Source organism: Suricata suricatta, chromosome 9 (genome assembly GCF_006229205.1).
Source record: "Suricata suricatta isolate VVHF042 chromosome 9, meerkat_22Aug2017_6uvM2_HiC, whole genome shotgun sequence".
NCBI lineage: Eukaryota > Metazoa > Chordata > Mammalia > Carnivora > Herpestidae > Suricata > Suricata suricatta.
This window is the reverse complement of record NC_043708.1, coordinates 18,549,305-18,569,439: the sequence shown is the minus strand read 5'-3', so window position 1 is coordinate 18,569,439 and position 20,135 is coordinate 18,549,305.

The following is a 20,135-nucleotide window of genomic DNA, read 5'->3' as shown; positions in this document are numbered from 1 at the left end:
AACGGCTTAATAAAACCTAGCATATTTGTGTAATCTTTTCTTGTTCTCCTCTGTTAAATATTGGTAGATATCTTGTATCCAAATGACGATAATTTTTTTTTTTTACTCTTTACCTACCTCCTAGGGGAGAGGGCTTGTTAAATATATTGTACACTTAGTTTTATAAACTTGCATGTTAGATGTATTACCAATACCTCTGTGGTGAATAAATGTTCTACTGATCAAATGTAAAAATTCACAGCTGCTCTTCCATAGCCCCCAGCTTTCTCATATTTTTCCTGTCATTGCTCAGTCTAATTGTTTGCACATTAGCTTTTAATATAAAACCAGCCAGATACAGCCAAGTAAGATTTAATAATAATGGTTGGATTTATAAGCCCTTCAAGAGCTAGCTCTATGGCATTCACATTCCCAAAATTGTATAAATGTGGATCCTGGGAATGATTGCAGGACATGTAGTAAGTTGATGACAAACCTGGACAACAATGGCATTTTATGTGGCTATAACTTTTACAATTCTCAAAGCACTTTCTCCAAATTATCTCATCATATCCTCATGATAACTCTAGAAATTAAGTAGTACAGGCATTATTTTTTTTTTAATCTTCTTTTTTTTTTTTTTTTACAGAAGAGTCACTCTGGGAATAGAGAGTCTACAAGACTTAACCAAAGTCACAAGGTTAGCAAGCAGACTAACTTATAGAAAAATCACAATTTCCTTGGGAATAGCCACTATTCCCTTCAAATATTTTTCTGAATTCCGCCATTGGCCAAACATTATTTTAAGGGTACCGCAGTGACTCAAACAGACTAAATGTCTGTTCTTTTATGGTTTTATATTCTAATGAAGATGGCAGAGAGTAAACATAATAATAGAATACATACTAAAATTTCTTATTATGATAAATGTTGTAAAAATTAAAATAAAGAAATGGAGATGATGGTGACAGTGGCAGAGGTGGCAGAGTGATCAGGGACAGACTGACTGTCTCATAAGGTGATAATAACATAGAAACCTAAATGATGGCATTGAGTAAGTAATTTCTGAATCTTCAGGAAGAACTTTCTAGGCAAAAGGAACAGCATACATGCAGAGGAAGAAAGTATCTGAGTTATATTGGACGATGTAGCTTTAGACTACAGAGACTGCAGGACAGTGGAAAAGGTGAGGGCAGAAAGTCAGCAGACAGGTGATGTGCTTAGATCTTATTATCAGGTGAGTTTGGAAGACACTGCGGGGATTCATCAAAGAAGGATGCGTTTTAAAGAGATTGTTTCAATTGTTATTTCATGTTTTCTCCAAGACACACTCTTCATATCATTTTATAAAATCAAAACTAATTGAAAAATATCTATTGTTAAGGAAAAGTATGGGCTTTCGAATCAGTTCTACATTGAAATCTTGACCACACTTTTGTATGCCATGCTGTGTTCTGGATCCCAGTTTATTCATTGGGAAATGGATGAATAATGAGGATCTTAGAGGACTTGTGAAACACATGGACTTGTAACATATTTAGCAGTCATTGGTATATTTTTAATAAAGTAGCATTATTAATTTAGAAAAAAATGTATTAAAATTAGGTTTTATTGGTTCATTATTGGTCTTACCAAATATATATAACTATCCTGGATGTTTATTTTTTAAGTAACTATTTTGAAATATAGATGGGCAGAGGACACAAAGGATAAGGTATATAAACTTGTCCTTTATATTTTGGTCTTTAATTTTAAATGAAATGGAAAATTGTATGCTGTAGAAAACACAAAATTATACCAGATGGCAGTAGCATACAGGTGTAACTCTGAAAAGCAGAAAGATATAACACATATTAATAATTCAAATTTTCAAAGAGAAGATACTGCATTTGCTCATTTAGAATGTCAGTATATTTGGTTATGAACTTATACACATCTGGATGTTTTTTAAAGACCATTAATAAAGAGCTAGTGAGAGATAACATCAGTGGGAAGTGGCATTTATAAAAGGTTTTAGAAGATAATGGTAGAAGTCCCTAACATAAAATTAGATTTTTTTCACAATTTTTAAATGTTAATGAGTATTCCAAACCTTACCCACATTGCTCTATAAAGACAGTGGTTCATTTTCTGAAGTTTTCCTCTCCTATGAAAAGGCATGAAAATAATCTAAAAAAGGAAATGATTGCTATCCCAAATCAACAGCAACAAAGACAAATACCATGGAAGAAACATACAATTCTCATTGAGCTAAAAGTTTTATACACTAATGCAGGTTTATTTTGGAAGCTAAAGAGAAACGATGTTTCTTTAAGAGAAATGAATTTTACTAGGGCAAGTATTTATGAGCCCAGATGAGCTAAAGTTTATTGTGAGAACCAATAGTCAAAAGAAGAAAAAAAATTCCTGAGCTTTATATAAAACAAGATAACTTCATTGTATACAACATATTTCATGCAACTACATTATTAAAAAGTTTTATGCAGTTAAATTACATAAGACCTCAGATAGTACACGTGTCATGTGATATAAATTATAGAAGTTTATAAATATACTGTGTTGTGACCAAACAAAACAGTCAGTCACAAAAGAGCTGCGGAAGAAGTAAGGCCAGAATGATAGGCAAATGTTGGAAATATAAGGGAGATGTTTTAAATGGTATCTGTAGTCAGAGAAAAAATTCCCTGGTGTAAATATAGAATAAAAGAAATATCCAGATAGCAAACTGTGGATAGAAGGCCGAAAACAAAATCATGACAAAAAAAGCAAATAAGATAACAAGCTTGGATAATCCACTGTTCTGGGCAGTTTTCAGAAGTTGGCCCAACTTCAGTACAGTCCTTCAACTTCAAACACATGGTGATGACAAAGATCAAAAGAGAAAATCTCAGCAATTAGACTCACAGCACTGTGGATTAGAAACTCAATCAATGGTGCTGGAATAAAGCCAAGGATCTCTAGAGGCAATCCCTAGGAGTGCAGGGTTTGTGGGGTAAAGAGACTGTGGGTAGTGGAGAATTAGTGATTTTCCAAAGATATGGAGTTATCACAAGACACAGAACTTAAAGCCAAGGGCTTGGGTGGGACTCCCAAGCATGTAGACCAAGGCTGAAAAATAATGGCTGTTAGCTGGGTTTTATTTCTCAATAAACTGACAACTGACACCATAGTGAGAAGAAAGAACAAATACATGTCCTGATGACAAAAACTGACCAAATATTCCACTATGTAACTAGACCTGGGATATCCTTAATATCATCATTTGAATTGGACATGTTGGTCATATGTGGAATTTACACTAAATAGCAGGTCAAGGGTAGTAAATTAATTGCTCCTAGTGAAAGAACTTAAGATAGTAAATTCAAGAGAGGCGTTTCTGGTCATCAATGCCTCATCACAAAAAAGAGAAATCAAAACAACAATAATGCAATAAACAACTACTTTTAAAAGAGACACCAGGTAAAATTATGAAATAGCTTACATTCTTGCAATCTAAATACTGAGGAAATCAAATGTGTAATGATGGTATAAAGACCATCATTTTAAGTTGTAATCCAATACACAAGTGAATATTATATTTTACCTTGACTTTTTGACTCCTTTTTGTTAATAAAATTATAAGAAGAAAAAAAACCACCTTCATTTAAATAAACAGCGATTACCACTTCTCTGGTCAGTTCTACCTTGGGGGACAATCTAAGGAGAATATCAGAAGAATTTGTGTTTCAGACCAAAAAGGAGAAAAAAGTCACAAAGGGCTAATTTGAACTTATGTGTTAGACATGAGGACTTATTTCACACTGCTGCTCTATTCATTCTCCCACTAAATGGTTGGAATCAAAGGTAGGCATTAAATCATGTGGTCTTTAATCTGTTCTGGCATCAGTGTTTGGAAGAAAAGTACCAGAATCCTATCACATGCTTTGCTTTCCTGCATTTACCGTTATCCCCATGAGGCAGGAATTATTTAGAGTGTAGGGAACTTGAATAAGAATCCAAGGTTGCTGTAGAGGATAAACCTCAAATTCTACCATATGACCTGCTTCTGGGCCAGAAGATCAGCTATCCAGCCTAGAAAACTGCAAAATTTAGACAACATAATGAGAAAAAAATCAAACAAAAACCATATAAACAAACCAAAAAATCCCACTCAAACGGAACTTGAAACCTAAATTCAAAATTTTATAAGTGAATCTAATTTTAATAAAAACAGTCCATAGAATCAAGGATTAGAACATAAATTACTCTAAAAAAAACCTACAAAGAGCTTAAAATAAATCTAGTCTAATAAACCCATAGTCCAGAGAGACACATTGCAGGTGATATAGACATTAGCTTGAACAGTGACAGAAGTGGTGAATTTTAGGAAAGTACTTGATGTACCTCTTGCCACCTCCCCCTCAAAAATATCGAGCAATAATGATAGTTTTTAAGAAAACAAGAAGCAGTCAGAGAAAGACAAATACTGTATGATTTCAGTCATATGTGGAGTTTAAGAAACAAAACAGAGGAAACTAGGGAAGGGAGAGAAAAATAAAAGCAGAGAAGGAGGCAAGCCATAAGAGACTCCTCACTATAGAGAATACTAAGGGTCACTAGAGGGTAGGTTTTTGGTGGGATGGGCTAAATAGGTGGTCGGCATTAAGGAGGGCATTTGTGATGAGCACTGGGTGTTGTATATAAGTGATGAATCACTAAATTCTACTCTTGAAACCAATACTACACTATACGTTAACTAACTCGAATTTAAACAAAACCTTGGAAGAAAAAGAAAAAAAAAACTGTAAGCAAGGGACAGACTTCAATATTCCAGTTATACTTAAAGAGAAAGTCACAAATAATATTTGTGTATAAAGCAGTAGCATTTGTATAGACAGTACAATTTGCAGAGCAGACAAAACAGAGCAATATTTGTATAGAAAAAATATATGCAAAATCTGAGAAAGAGAGAAATTCATAGATTGAATAGTCTGTGAAATAGGCAGGGTAAAGATAAACTTACAACCACACATTTTATAGCAAAGTAGCATGTTGTAATTGATAGACACTATTAAAACCATCTGAAAGAAAGGAGAGATTATGTGCAAAGAATTGTCAGGCTGACCACAGATGATCAGACAGATGATAAAGATAAATATCCTCAAGAAACTAAAAAAACATAGCCACAAAATTACATCCCATCCAAACTGCCAGTCAACACTGCGAAAAATATTAAGAGACACAATAATAAGAGAGTTAATACCCTCTGACCCAAACTAAAAGAATTGATTGATAAATGAGAAGACTGTAAACAGAAGGAGGGAAAATGACATAAGAAACACTGTACAGCACAGAAAGTATACACAATCTAATTTTACTCAGATTGGTTGAAAATTAATAATAATTAACATGTGTTTAAAATTCTGTAAAAGTGAATCTATGTAACAAAATAAATGAGAAAGAAAATTCAATGTCATCAATATTCAAGAAATGTGACAAAGTTCCCATAATTTTGTTAAGTAAGATTTACAGGTACCTATGTATGTGAAAATGTAGCATCAACAAAATTACTGAAACATACTTTACATCCTTCAGACCAGAAGAGAGAAGAGGAGGGATGTCAAGAACTTTATCAATCTAATCAAAATTTTTTAAAAAAGCAGGGAGGTGTATAGAGAAAACAAATCAGTGGAAAACATACACTCAATAAGATGCTATGTTACATCTACATGGGGTGCCTGAGTGACTCTGTTGGTTAGGCATCTGACTCTTGATTTTGGCTCAGGTCATGATCTCATGGTTCATGAGTTTGAGCCCTGTGTTGGGCTCTGCACTGATGGCCCAGAGCCTCCTTGGAATTCTGTCTCTCCCTCTCTCTCTGCCTCTCCCCCACTTGTGCTTTCCTTCTCTTTCTATCAAAATAAATAAATAAACTTAAGAAAAGACTTAGGATGGTATATAACATATTTTATATTTATAACATTGACTTGTTATATATAATAAATAATACATTAAAAACATTTCCAGAAATACAAAATCTGCTGTATTCTACTAATGAGGCATAAGTATGAACATTCATAAAATAAGCACATAAAGGTTATAATAGAACTATGAAAGTAGTTATGCCCATAAATATTGGTAAAAAACAAACATAAGGTAGAGCAATATTAATATCAGATAAAAGGTACTTCATGGTGAAAGTATTAATGACCTGTTGACCTTGGCAACACATAATTTCAAAAGAAAAAACCCCACAAATCCTCAAGGAGATATTAAAAACCATGAATATATAATCACTTAATATCACAGCTGTTAAATATATGAATTATGAGATAAATTTTTTCAAGAAGCAATTAAGAAATAAGCAAACAGAACAGGTTTCTTTTTTTTCACACATACCCATTAGAGATTTAAATTGGTAAATCAGGTGGGAAAAGTAATCAGGCAATCTGAAGAAAATTAAACAGAAAGCTATAGTATGTTTGATATCAATACCTATTTACATAGGGCCTGCCCCTGCAAAGTGGAGAACATTTTGCAAAAATCCTTGTATTAGTTTATTTTCACTTACAGAGTCCATATAATTATACTTCAATGCAGTGACATTAAAAATAAACAAAGCATGACAGACTCTTGAATACTGGAAACAAACTGAGGACTGAAGGGGGAGAGGGAAAAGGGAAAGGGGTGATGGTCATGGAAGAGGGCACTGGTGGGGAAGAGCACAGGGTGTTATATGGAAACCAACTTGGCAATAAACTGTTTTAAAAAATAAACAATAACAGCAATAAATATTTGAAGACATAAATGCACACTAAATATCTCAAGGGTGCTTAAGGAAACTGCAGTGACAATTACAAAATATATACAAAATGGAAGGAAACTAAAATATTATATATCAAAATTTGTGAAAAAACAGCTAATGTAATTTGTGGCAAATTTATAACTTTCAATGCATTTATTTGTAAAACAAACTTAAGAGAGACAAAAGGACAGAAAATGACCTTTATTGTAGAAACCTAGAAATAATGGTAAAAAAGCAAAACTTAATGAATAGAAGAGCATTAGGAAATAATAGATCAATATAATTTATTAGTTTAACACTACCAATTAAGGAAGAAAGAGCATAAATTAATATAGTACAAAAAAGGAATATAAATTTAGTGAGAGTAGTTCCTAAAAATCACAAGATCTTAGTTTGAAATTAATTAATAGAATATTGAGAAAATATAGAAACTGTAATAATGTAGTGAAAAATAACAGAAACCCTGATATTCCAAAAAGAAGTGAACAAAAATTGAATCTGTAATCATAAGCCTTTTTACTTACAATAGACACACTCAGCCCAGATGACTTTACTGTCAAGGAACAGATGTTCCTAACTTTACACAATTTCAGACAAAAAAAATTTTTTTTTTACAAAAGGAAAGCTATTCAGTTTATGAGGCTAGTATAAACTCAATAACAAAACCAGACAAGAACAGCAAAGAAAATTTGACACCAATTTCCCTGAAGAATGCATGCAAAAAATAAAAATAAAATATTAGCAAATCAAGTTCAATATTATAAACATATATATGCATATGTGCAGGCATACACGTATGCACATATATAATTTGTGTTCTAAGAAATTAGTGCTTAGTCCCAGGAATGTCAAGCAATGTCAATTTCAGATAAAACTATCACTATATTCTGCTAGAGAGTTTTAAAAATACGTCTGAGCTCAAAAAAAGCAAGCAGATGAAGCATTCAGTAAATTTCAGTACTTAATTCATGATAGAAACTGAAGTGAATTTCAACTGGAAGAGATATTTCTAAAACAATTTTTAATGTTTATTTAATTTTTGAGAGAGAGACAGAGCGCAAGTGGGGGAGGGGCAGAGGAAGAGGGTAGACTTCAGGCTCTGAGCTTTCAGCACAGAGCCACTGGGCTCAACTCAGACTGGAGCCTGCTTCGTTCTGTGTCTCCCTCTCTCTCTGCCCCTCCCCCACTGGTCCTGTCTCTGTGTCTTTCAAAATAAATAAACTTTAAAAAATAAGTGTGCACGTAGTAATGCTAACATGAATTTGAAAATTTGGTTCAAAAAATAAAATTTCTCATGAGTTGCGCTAATACACAAAATCTTGAGCCTGGTGTTAAGTACACTGTACTCAGAGAACAGTTAATAGCATTGTGAATAAACATGCTGTGTCCATTGCTTTGAGTTTCCACTTAAAATTCATTTGAAAATAATAGTAATGAATACCTTTTAAAAATGACTTCTAAATGAATTTTTTATACCAGTTCTCCTAAGGTGTGAAAGAAACAGTATCTTAGAAGCTACAATTAATTGAGTAGTCCATAGTCTCCAAACAAAAAGGTAATATCATAAGACATAAGTATTATGTGATAGAAGTGATAGAAGCTTTACTTTATGAGAGTAATAAAAATACTTCTATCCATTCATATGTGACTAAGCCAGATACTAGTTCCCATTCTTTCTGCATTATATTAAATGTTTACACAAGAAAGAAAAAATAATTCTAAATTCATAAATTGTTTCCATATGCAAATGCCTCTTTGTCTTCAAATGTTCTATGAACTTATGAATTATGATAAAATAATCTATATATTGTTTTATAGTTTGTCAGTAGTGTGCATTATGGAATTGAAGATTAACTTCTTATAGGGAGGAAATGCACTAGGAAGATGTGGCTTGTGGCTCATGTATTTATTAAGTAGACAGTAACTGAGCACCTAGTGCTATGATATGTGCAGCTGGTAGAGAGCAGACCCCTAAAATGTAGATGCTTTAAACAATAAACTTACATCAATTAAAAAGATCATGGAAAAGCAACATAGCGATATATAAACAATAGCAAATATGGACATGATAGCAAGGTAGGACATAGGAGGGTTTGGTTAATTTCGAGGGTAGGGAGTTGGTGAAAGCCATCTGTACAGAAAGAAGAAACAGAGACTTATGTCAATCAAGGAAGATTCATTCAAGAACCACTACATGCTGAGGACTAGAGAGCCAGAGTCCCTGAAATCAATGTACTTATAAGCTGATGAAACAGATGATTGCTGCCAGGGCCCCATCCTTTACATGCGTCTCTCACAGAGTTTGGAACACGATCATTATTTGATGCTATTTGAATTAGTATGTCTAATCCTTCCCTTTGGGTCCTTGGATATTTTCAAGAGATAATGAGATTTAAACTGATATATTAGTAAAGTTATTTTCTCTAATGACAGAAGCCAAATAGAACATTTCTCTGCATTGTTGTACGGGAGTTTAGTACCTGAATTTACTTCCAGCTCCCCACTCATTTTAAGGTAAGCTCAGACTGGTCTGAGAATGATGACCTGTTGAGAGAGCTCCAGGAAGGTGCAACCCTGATGGGCAATTACATGCGATGAGTGTGGCCAGGCTGAACTTAAGAGACTTTAGTGGTTTAGAACTAGAAGGTTTGATGATCAAAAATTCTCACTTCATAAATGTTACACCAAAATTCAAGTCCTGAAATGTGGATGTAGATTTTCTTTCCCTTTTTCCCAGATTTCCCAAAAGATTACCTAGAGGTATATTTTGATCTGTCAAAGATTTTGACCTACCACCCTCTACCCCTTTAAGCTTTCCCTCTCTGTCAGCAGCTTGGAAATGCAAGCAGAATACAATGAACTTCAAAAATGAAAACAAAAACAAAAACAACCCACAGCGGTAGTTCTATTTACCGTAGTATATTATCACATAGACATTTTGATTTGACAAGCTTTCAATCTTTTCACGTGTAAATACCAACTTGTTCAATCAATGTTGCACCATGAAGAGGGGCAGGGTTTGATAGAAACCTCAGGCTATCCAGCTTTATGTCTGAAAGTTGTAGCCACTGACTTGGTAATTGGAATGTAGATCTTTGAACAATCTATTAAATTTTAAATGTTTGTTTATATCATCCGTGAAGCATGGCATACTATCCAGTGTCTAAGGGCAAATGTTATATGTTTATAAAAAGCACATTAAGATTATTTTTATTTCAAGGAGTGCTTTTAAGTTTTCTCTTACCTTGGAGATAAATTTCATATTCAATTTCAAATCTCACTTTACTCATGTAGAATAAGTTTTCTTATTCAGGCAGTCAACACAGTGGTACTATTTAACAAAAGCTTCTGCTCAGGATTGTGAAATTAGGGCCATTTCATGTAGGATTTGTCTATCTGCAAATCAGTATCTGCTAAACAAATGGAGATAAAGGTAATGGTGGGAGAAAATCATGTGTCCCTCTGTTAATGTTTATTTATGAGACAGAGAGAGTCAGCATGCGAGCGGGGGAGGGGCAGAGAGAGAGGAAGACACAATCTGAAACAGGTTCCAGGCTCTGGGCTGTCAGCACAGAACTTGATGCAGAGCTCGAACCCACAAACCATGAGATCATGACCTGAGCGAAGTCAGACACTTAACCTATTGAGCCACCCAGGTGCCCCTATGTGTCCCTCTGTTAACTCAAAGTTGATGTCATCAGTTTTCCTCTCTCTTGAACCCACGGCTTGTAGCATTATCTTTTTTCTGGAATAAAGCAATATTCAGAGGTCCTAGCTAGAAGGTAAACTGAAATTGTAATACTCTCCATAAATGCTTTAATCCAAGGATCTTGAAAAACAATTTCTAGAATATTAGGAGCTTTCTCCATTTTGAGTTTTAATGATGCATATTCATCTGCCTTTCCACAGTTTTTGCTCTCTCAGGAGATTTGTTTCTACCATTTTCCATTAACTATTTCCTAGTCATCCTAAGGACTTTGAAACATTTTCATTTGTCAATTTTGTCAGAAGCAATAGACCCAGAGGGGAGTATGTGGCTAAAACAACCTTTCAATTGCTAAAGAAAATTCCCTTTTGATCATCTATACCACATTTGTCCTTCCTAAGTTGCCTTTATAGTATTTTTATATATAATTCAAGATGCTTTCTCAGAATTTGAAATGACTTTAAGGAAATTATGTAGCTTTAGTTTCCTCCAGAATGGGTATGCATGACTCCAAAGAGAGCATATAATTTCAATGTTAGAAACAATTTTTTGAAATTGAGGTTGAGTTCCCCCAACTTTTTATGCAGGAAAAAAGTGTTTAAATCTCAGTAAGAACTCAAGTGATTTGGCTTTTTCTTTTATTTTTTCCAATGAATCAAGATTTGCTGTACACCTAAGTGGAACTGATACTTCATTGAGTATCTACTACATGCTCTGTGTTAATCAATCTCTTTTAATCCCACAACAATATTTTGAGGTAGGTATTATTATTTTTATTCTGTACTTAAAAAATTGAAACATATAAATTTAGTGATTTGTTAAACAATATGGGATACATGGCAGTACAGAAATTCAAACTCTATTTTGGTGCTTATCCCTCTGTGCTACATCTTCTTTGACAATGGCTCAAAAAATTACTGGCAGATATGGCAAACAACAATAGCATTCCAAAATATTCTATTTTGAGTCTCATTTACTGCCATATATGTATATCCTTCCTAAAATTACTTCTCTAAGTTTTCAGCTACCAAATGATCTAAACTTATATATCTTCTACTCACTCTTCAACCTACTTGAAAACTACTTATCACTGTCTTGAAACTGCTCTTGAATGTCTTCTTGTGTTCAAATATCACCAATAATTCTTAATCATCATTTATAACTTCTTACATCTTGAAATATTTTCTGCCAACTGATTATGACATGATAGTTCCCTTTCCTAACCTTCTTTTTTTTAATTTTTTTTAATGTTTTTATTTATTTTTGAGACAGAGAGAGACAGAGCATGAGAGGGGGAGGGGCAGAGAGAGAGAAGGAGACACAGAACCGGAAGCAGGCTCCAGGCTCTGAGCTAACTGTCAGCACAGAGCCTGACGCGGGGCTCGAACCCACGAACGTGAGATCTGACCTGAGCCGAAGCCGGAGGCTTAACCGACTGAGCCACCCAGGCACCCCAACTTTCCTAACCTTCTTGAGGAGTGTCTTTTTATTCTCATGACATCAGTGATTCTACTGTATCCATCAAACCTGTACATATTGGATGACACAAGTCTTGGACTTGGCAATTCATTTACACTTATCTCTCTGAGTGAACACATCCAGTTCTAGAATTTTAAATACTCTTTGTAAAGTGATCACTACGAATTTACAATTCTAATCAGACATAGTTTTTGGATCCAGTTTAGAATAGCAAGATTGCTTAATATTGTTACTTAAATGTAATAGATATCACATAATGTACATGCTACAAAGCAGCACAAAATCCATCACTGCCCTGTGGTGTCTAAAAAAATTAACCACTTTCATTTTATTCAATTATGCAAACTCCAAACTCAAGAGTCTTACTTGTTTCCTCTCCTCTCCTCATCTCATATATCCAATTCATCAACAAATATTCTTATTTGTATTTCCAGAACGTATCTCAATCATTTCCACATCATCTTTAGTGTGACTGCCACATTTCTCATTCAAACTACTGTCATGTGGCATAATAAAAACTGACAATAATTTGTGTCTCATTTCCTGCCTTGTGTTTTATTGCTGATGCAACAAATAACTACAAAGTTATGACTTAAAACACTACCCATTTATTAGCTCGCAGTTTTGTAGGTCAGATGTACAGGAGGGGCTAACAAGTTTTTCTACTTTCAGTCACAAAACATGGAAGACGAGGTGTTGGTCAAACCGGGCTCATATCTGAAGCCTCCAGGGAAGAAAATACTTCTAAGCTTATTCCAATTACTGGCAGAAGTCAGTTCCTTGCGTGTGTAGGAATGAAGTCTCTGTTTTCCTGCTGGCTGTCAGCCATGAACTGCTCTCAGCTTCTAGAGACCCATCTGTATTATTTTACACAGAGCCTCCTTTATCTCCAATTCAACAAAGACAACTCCAAAGGTAACTCCTCATACTTTGTGTATTTGTGACTTGCCTTTTGTGGCAAACCAGAGAAAACTGTTTTTAAAGGGCTCAGAACACTAGATTAGGTGTGCATACATAATGTCCTTATTTTAAAAAGAATTTATTAATAACTTCAGTTACAAGTGGACAGTCCCTTTGGCCATATACCCAGATAATCACAATAACAATGGCCAGGGCAAAGGTTATGGGGCCCTCTAGAATTTTGCTTACCATATTCTCCTACTCTTGCTTCTCAACTACATGTTTATTCACAGAGCAGCCAAAATCTTAAGTTTACAACATAAAACATATGTATCATTTTCCTACTTGAAACTCATTGGTTTCTTTTTCAACGTTTTGTTTCTGAGCTCTAAAACCAGCCCTCTTTATTTTTTTCTCTAGTCAATAAAATTCCAGTTAGATAAACATAGATTTGTAGCTGATATGCTTTGTGTGCTTTGACAGAGGACAATCTCTCTAAATTTAGCTTTGGCCATCAATACAATTTTATGCCATATGGTTATTTGGGGACATACAGGAGATAATGTGTAACACATATATAGCAATTAGCAAAATTCCTAGCTTATTGCACCCATTCATTAAAGATTATATACAATCCAATCATCTCAACCTCTTCCCAACTTTTCTCATCTACCTGAGACCTATCTGACAATGATGACTCTTTATCCTCTCTATATTTGTCCAAATGGCTGGCTAGAATGAGCTGTCTAAGTAGTAGACATAATATTGGGAAAATCAGATATTCTTTCAGTAAATATAAGTGATTATTATCTGAAGCACTTTTCTAAGCCCTGTGAAAATCACAAAAACAGCATAAATGTTAAACTGTGCCCTTCAAAGATTGGACTGTAATGGTAATGGAAGCAATTAGAGACATTATGAAACAAAATTGACATCTCTGCATAAGCAAAACCAAGGGCTAGTTTTAGGCAATAGGTATGTCTGTCTCCAAAAGGCATCTTCCCATATGTGGCCGTTTATTTAATTTTGATTTGTGGTGGAAGAGATTATCTGAAATGAGATTTATTAGAGATGTAATAGAATAAGCAAGGTAGCATGAATATGCTCTACTGTTTCCCCCAAAAAATAAATGTTACATGAGCTTAAACCACCATTGTAGATGGTCGTTGGAAAACGATGATTCTAATTCATTAAATATGTTTCTCATAATTGCTATTTAGTTAATGACTATAGTTAAATAAGACACTATCATAAGACACGCTATGTTAGATACTCATTATTTAAAACATATGTTTTAAGACTAAGTAATTATAAAACAAGCTATTCACCTCTTAAATAAATAGATACATAATAATTCACTTCTGCATAATTAACAATATTCAGTTTAGTAAGCTATATTATAAGGTCAAACTAATAAAACTAAGAAACAAAAATTACTGTGTTCATTTCCCAGCTGTTATTTATATGTTCTGAAATTTCTCATTGAATTCCTCATAAAACAGAACACACTCACTTGTGATTGCACATTTGAACTGAATACAAGCACTAAGCTTATTCACAACAATAGCTCTTAAAAGAGATAATAAGTAGAAATATGTGTTCCAGAAATTTAGTCCTTGAGTATTTATTCATTCTTAAAATTTGTTCTTAAACTTAAGTGAAAAAACGTCAGCAAAGTTGGTCTTTGAATATAATTATCTGGAAGGCTAAATTTGATTGGAATTTCACTGGGATTTGTACTCATCCAGTAAGTGATAAGTAGACTTATTACATCTACACCCCCTTGTGGCCTTTAATTTTATCATGAAATTAGGTGCTGTGTTTTAAAGGTGATACTACTACAGTGGTTAAGTTCTTGGAAGGCTCCAGAATGATTACAATTCAGAAAACTGCATAATTGAAAGAGAAGTACAATGTAATTGAAAGGGTTCCCTTCAGGTCAGACTACCATGTACCCCTATTTGTGCTCTCCTCGTACCTTGGTTTAGCCATGTATTCGAAATGATCATATGATTGTATTATTACTTGTTTACATTTACCTACTAAAGTGTAAATGCAAGAACCATGTCTTATTTACATGTGTAATTTTTAGTGATTTAAAATGCATCATTGGAGTTTTAGCAGGTACAAAATGAATGCTCATTAAATGAATTATTGAATGAGGCATGTGGGCTCATTTGGAAGGAAAGTAGCAAATAATTTAAACTAGTTGTATCTCAGTTTTGGCATCAATTAAAAAGGCAGTTAAATGAGTAAACTTTAGCTTAATGCATCTAGAGTAAGATTATTTAATCAAGTCATATATCTTTATGGATTTTCAGCTTTAACTTAGATGTTTCTCCATTTTATTTATTCACATTTCTAATACCCTTGTATTCTGAGATTTCTTATATTATTTCACATACAGATGGTGTCTGGATGTTCACAATTGGAAGAGCTTGTCCTTGGGTAGGATCTTTGCATTAGAAAACTAAAATGATCCAGGGTATTTTTTATGAAGAATGTATTAAGCAGACTGGGAATTCCTATTGTTTTAATGGAAAGCTTTATGAAAAAATTTTAGTGTTTTTTTTTTCCTATTTTGCTTAGTAAGGTTGATGATTTAAAAAAAGGATACAGTAACTTAGGGGAGAAATTTTCTAGAAATAAAGTTTACATTTGGCTGGAGAAAACTTTGTCTTACATTCTTCGGTAACAGAACATAACATGGGGATTCAATCAATCTCATAATTAAATTACTATCATTACTAAATTGTTGATTGGGATACACAGAGTGGCAGACTAATACCTTGGTCTATATCATTATGCTCTCAGATCTAAATAGTATCGTTCACTTGTCTGCCTCCAGACTTCTTCCCAACTGATGCTCAATACCAGCATTCAACCAATAGCAGTAGTTACCTTCTAAGAAATCTCAGTTTGTTCTATTTCTTAACAGGTTGATTCAAAATTCCTCTACTGATTTCAGCACATTTTGTACCTAATACTATTCAGTAAATCTGAGTTGGTTTCCCACAATACGCTACTGCACACCATTTGCTTACATTTATATTAGCCTAATTATAGCATCTTGCTTGAATCTGCCCTCAAGCCTTGACTTATCCTATTTATTTCCTTATTTTAAATATTCTCATTTCTCCCTCTTACATACTGAACTCTCACTTAGCCAATAATAGCCTATCAACTTCTACTCTTCATTTAAATAATTTCTCTGTCTAAATCATTTCAATTCTTTCTTCTATGCTATCACATTCAGAACCAGATGGTTGGCACTTGATATCTCTCAATTTGTTAGGAAAAATTCCTGAAGACATGAACTGAACCTTGCCTTACAGTTCTTTTGCGTCTCTCCTTTTTTTTTCTAGATATTCACGAAATACTTTCTAATGAGTGACTATTAGCAGAAATCATAATAACACCATCAAAGAATCCATCTCTATTATTATTTTTAATTGACTGGAATTGGGAAAAGCGTAGCACTGTTTATTGAAAGTAAAATCTTTATTTCATGAGGAAGGAAAGAAATCTGTGTAGTAGTCTAGTCAAACTAATAGAAAGCACTGCAAGGAAAGTTTCATTCAAAAATACATTTTTATCATTCCAAATTCCCCTGAACCTTGTGATTTTTCTCATAGAATTTTGAAATATTTTTTGTATGTTTCATGTAGGTTTCCTTTTTAATATATTCAGCCAATGAAACCTTTACAAACACACATACACTAATTCACAGGCACACAATCATAGGCATTCACAAATTAAGAGGAAAGAAACCCAAAAGATATTTTAATTTTTCCCATTTGAAGTAAATGGAAAATCAAATTTTAATTACATGCATGATTGCATCATTAGCATCGTCATTACTATTATCCTAATAATCATCAAAGCTAGCATTTATTGTAGGCTTACTGTATGCCAGAGTCCCCATCACCCTACTCATATATCATCCTAATTGATTCTTATTTTACCCATGAGGCAGACAATATTACTATACTTATTTTATAATAAACAATATATAAGTGAGAGTTCAGCTTTTTGGTCAGGATCATACAGCTATTAAGTGATATACATGGATTTAAATTAAAAAAAAACAGTGGTAAAGGGTAGCTTTTTTGATTATTATTGCTATCATTGTTACTAAAATTCTAACTTGAAATTCCCAGAGGCATCACTTTAAGAGGCCAGACTTACTCTGTTTATGTATCTCATGGACACATTGGCTACATTTGTGGATATGATGCAAAAAATGAGACCCAATACCTTGAAGTTTCATAACATTGAAAATTATCATCTCAGATGTGAAGTGTACTTTTACAGTAAAATGAGGCTCTTTAAAAGAAAACCATCCCTGATTGTTGATTTGAATGATTTTGCAAAATTTTTCAATTCCATCTAAGTTTAGGTCATATTTTAAATGTTTTTAAACTGCTAATCTTTGGGGCGCTTGTTGATGGAATTCCAACTTCAGCTCACATCATGACCTCATGGTTCCTGAGTTTGAGCCCTGCATGGGGCTCTATGCAGACAACTCAGAGGCCTGCCCCTGCTTCGAATTCTGTGTCTCCCTCTCTCTCTGCCCCTCCCCTGCTTGTGCTCTGTGTCTCTCTCTCAAAATAACTAAACATTTAAAAAATTTAAACATAAAAACGAAACTTCTAATCTCTTATGCATTGTGCATACCTATCATTTTGTTTGCTCCGCAGCAATCTTAGTAACTAATAATGCCTCTTTCAGAGAGGAATGTTCCTTTTCTACTGCCTACAGTACTTTCTCATAAAATCTGTGTTGTCTCCCTTGATTCTCCCTTCCTTTCCTTAAATTTTAGGGGCACCTGATCATAGATAAGCCAAAGCTGTTCAATTCCTTTCTGGTGCCATTGACACCAGACAGGTGTCAAAGCAGTGTTTTCTCCCATTCAAAAGATATTGGTGTGCAGAAAATCAAGCCTTGAGCAGATGAGAGGAGAAAAAGAATTCTGAAGGGATTTAAGTTCTTCAGGGCGCTATTCATTTGGGTCAAAGTAACAAGTTGTGCTTTACGGGCTTTTACTATTGAGCTTTACCTCGTGTTCTGTGACACTTCACTTCTAAATATCCTAATTCTATGGCATTCTTTTCTTCTCATACTTACCTTGATTTTTGTTTTAGTCTAATTACATTGGTTTTTTTATTGCCTGAAATAATCTTGATTTTTAAAATGCTTAAATGAAGGACTATAGTTTATGCTTTTCAAACCTAGATATCAAATGATTAATACACGTTGGTTAAGTTGAATTTTTAAAAACTGATTGGATTTAAGACTGTGAGACTTACTGAGGTGGAGGGGGCTGAGGGAGAAGAAGACCCAATCATTTTCTTTGATTTATAACTTTCTTTTATTTCCAAAATAACCTTAACAGGAAAGGAAATTACAAGCTTGTACAGAAAGACACTCGGCTATTTTTACTGGATTGCATTGCTATAGCTCAGCAATAAAAAGGAGCCTTTCAATCTATTAGGAAAAAAATAAATATAAAAAAGAACTGTTGGAACCTGAGCAGTTATACAAAGCAGAAATTGGCTTGGCCAGTTCACTCAAATGCTGTTGCTTTTATTGGAAATGGTTTCTTTTTCAGTAAGTGCATTTTTCAGTTGCTGAGCCTGGACCTGCAGCCACAGATCTTTGGTTGAGAAAATGGTCATACAGAGACACTGCCAGGGAATTTTTCATAGGAGTGAATCTGGGGAAGAAAGCATGAGTATCAAGCAGTGGGATTGTTTATATAAAAATTCACATGTACTGCTTTATGCTGTCAGTGGTTAAAAGCTTTTCTCTGTAAGAAAATCCATCCATTTAGAGCCCAGTATCTTTCTTTCTTTGTTAGAGGAAGGAGAACAAAAAAAAAAAAAAAAAAAAAAAAAAAGCAACAAGCCTAAAATCTTGGCTCATTTTCAGACATATTCTGGTGAGCTACTCAGTGTACTAGTTTAAATGGTAACCCACCCCCGGACCACAAATGGCAATTCAGGAACTGATCATTTTGAATTATTCATAGAGCAGTCAAACTTGACATTCTGCACATTGTGTTTGAGAATAGAAGAACTGAGCAGGAGACCTGCAGCGGTCATTACTAAGAAGCAATAGCTGCTATTCACATGATTACTAGCCCCCACCCAGAACGAGTAATCAAGTCTAAAAAGGGACTGCTTTGCTTTTGAAAGGGTTCCATAGAAATGTCTTTGTGAAATATAACTATTTTAGATACTATTTATTTTGCATTCTTTTCAATTTATTGGGTATTTTACAGTAGATTTTCTTATCATATTACATTCCAGACAGACCTTTGGGTGTGGCCACAGATGTCTTTTAGAAGCTATATACTGAATGAGACATGTGTGAATCAGTTAACTCCTAATTGTCCTACATGGGGGTTGGGGAATGTCTTTCTCTCTTCATGTACTTTATTCATAAGGTTTCAAATAAAAGGTAGAAGGGAGGGAGGAGCTGTTATGTGAAGAACAGTATTCCTAGCAAGAAACTTCCAAACTGCTGAGTTAAGAGACATTTCAACTAATCACTGAGGACATCTGAACTCAGCAGCATACACATCTCAATAACATTGGATTGTGTGATATATAATCTTAATGACTATGGCTTGAATTAAGCACACACACAGTTTCTTACTCACAAATCTCAAGGTCCCCTAGTAATTTACTCAAATAACTCTTTTCCTGTAAGGTGACTTTTGGTTAGATGCCAGGTTGTATCAAATAGGGTACTCCAGGGGCCAAAGTGTTAAGTTTGCTATGTAAAAAGATTCAGAGATTATGGTCAAATTTAGGTACTCAACCAAATCTCCTACATTTCCACTGTTGTCTGAAAAACTAAAAGGTTAATGCCTTGAGACAGATCTGATGCTTGTTTAATGAAGCTCTAGATTATACTTTTTAAAAAAAAGTATAAAAATCTATGCTTTTTTACTTGAGTTTATAGTTGATTGCAGACAAGACCTGATATAAAATGGTATACATGAATCAGATTTTCCTTAATGCTCATATCAGCTATGACCTCTATTAACACTCATATCCAGCTCAGTTCTTTAGCTCCAGGGGGTACTTGGAAAAGTTTTGAGAGGACACCATCATTTAGGGAAAATGTATAATTTCCTACCAATAAGAATAACTTTCTTTAGTTTCAATTTTGAAATTTCATGACATATATTAAGGTTGGAAGTACTTTAAGCAGTTATTGGTCATATATTTATACTATAGTTAAAATGAATTCCAGATTTTTTCTAAAAATAAATGCTTA